At 40.7% G+C, this 2,221-nt stretch overlaps 1 pseudogene; it reads left to right on the plus strand.

Annotated features, from left to right (window-relative positions):
• Window positions 1-225: 225 nt before the first annotated feature.
• On the plus strand, window positions 226-671 carry LOC123641073 (annotated as a pseudogene).
• The last annotated feature ends 1,550 nt before the right edge of the window (window positions 672-2,221 follow it).

The raw sequence follows: 2,221 nt of genomic DNA on the forward strand, positions 1-2,221 counted from the left end.
TGTTTCCTTTTAGTGTTTATTCCTATGTATAAATATACTCATATATTTTTATCAGATTCATTATTAAAAAGACAACATTATAACTACTGCCGCAGTCAAATGGATTCTAAGGAGATGTGACAACTAAAGGTGATATAGTATCCTGGATGGGATTCTGAAACAGAAAGAACATTCGGTAAAAACTAAGAAAGATCTGGCTTTTTTAGCTGCCTGATCTCCACCATCATGGGTCGCATGCATGCTCCCAGGAAGTGCCTGTCCCAGTTGGCTTTGCCCTTTCGCTGCAGTGTCCCCACTTGGCTGAAGTTGCCTTTGACAGAGCAGATTTACAAACTGGCCAAGAAGGGGCTGACACCCTCACAGATCGGCGTGATCCTGAGGGACTCACATGGCATTGCACAAGTATGTTTTGTGACAGGAAATAAAACCTTGAGAATCCCTAAGTCTGAAGCACTCGCTCTTGATCTTCCTGAGGACCTCTACCATTTAACTAAGAAAGCGGTTGCTATTCGAAAGCATCTTGAGAGGAATAGGAAAGGATAAGGATGCTAAATTCCGTCTGATTCCGATAGAATCGAATTCATCGATTGGCTTGATATTACAAGACCAAGCGAGTTCTTCCTCCCAATTGGAAGTGTGAGTCATCCACAGCCTCTGCCCTGGTTGCATAAATGTACCTATGAACTCAAGCAATAAAATCATTGTTTAATTAAAATAAATATATAAGAAAATTTGAATAAAGTATGAACTTTAGTTAATAAGGTGTCGATATTTGTTCATTAATTGTAACAAAAGTACTATACAGCTATAAGACGTCAATAATAGAGGAAACTGGGTGTGGGGTATCTGGGAACTCTCTGTACTATCACCCCAATTTTTCTGTATATCTAAAACTGTTCTAAAAATTAAGTCTATTTTTAAAAAGACTACATTATTATTCCATCCAGTAACTGTTTTTCTAGCATTAGGCATTCATACTGTTTCTCGTTTTCCACTGTTAAAAATAATATTCTGTGAACATCCTGTACGGTGACCTTTTAAATGAATTCAGAACCAGAGTCAACTTTAGAGAGAACTGAAAGTAGGTAAACTCTAATGATTGCTCTCCCACCTTTTCCAAACACTCAACAACAGGTTTCCTCTATTTTTCAGTTTTGAGACACAGTCTCGCTCTGTTGCCCGGGCTAGAGTGAGTGCTGTGGCGTCAGCCTAGCTCACAGCAACCTCAAACTCCTGCGCTTAAGCAATCCTCCTGCCTCAGCCTCCCGAGTAGCTGGGACTACAGGCATGCGCCACCATGCCCGGCTAATTTTTTCTATATATATATTTTAGTTGGCCAGATAATTTCTTTCTACTTTTTTTTTTTAGTAGAGACAGAGTCTTGCTCTTGCTGAGGCTGGTCTCGAACTCCTGACCTTGAGCAATCCACCCGCCTCGGCCTCCCAGAGTGCTAGGATTACAGGCGTGAGCCACCGCGCCTGGCCTATTTTTCAGCTTCTTAAACCCCATCTCCCTACACCTTATGGTACTTAATGCTACCTGCATAATGAGTCTCTGTCTATTCTAGTCTCTAGAATGAATACTGACTTGAGCGAAAAGTATTCAAACCATTCTAGCCCAATACTCATTGACTCAGCAAACATCTCACACTGTGGCAAGTAACAGTGGCAAACAACAGCTGTCTATGGCAAACACCCACTCTGCTTAAATTCAGAGTATTTCATAAAGTTCTGTTTGTGGCCATCTACATTTGAGGGTTTGCATTCAAAAGGTGAAGCCAGTTTCATCCTATGTAGGGAAATCTCTTCTTCAGATACTTTTCCTCTTCGTTAATATAGAGGTAATGTCCTGAATTTAAATAATTAGCATGTTTTGGCCCAGAATATATCAAGAATGAAAAAAAGTTTTTTTGTACTCACCAACATGATACAGTCAGAAGCATATGCTAATTTATTAAACTTGTGTCCCTAAGCAAAATTAAGTCATTGAGCCCAATGAGTATCAGACCTTGACTAAACCTTAAGAGAAATAAGCCAGTGAATGATAAGTTCTCCCTGTCTGATGGAAAAGCTGTGAGAAAGAAAGCCCAGTGAGAGGCAGGTCCCGCTGAATGCTCAGGAGTAGCAGGGGTGGGATGGAAGAGTGGAACATAGAGTAGAGGGGATCCTGCAAGGTATCTGAGCCCTGGTCACAACTCAGGCCAATGCTATTTACATTGCAT

This window comes from Lemur catta, chromosome 7 (assembly GCF_020740605.2).
Source record: "Lemur catta isolate mLemCat1 chromosome 7, mLemCat1.pri, whole genome shotgun sequence".
NCBI lineage: Eukaryota > Metazoa > Chordata > Mammalia > Primates > Lemuridae > Lemur > Lemur catta.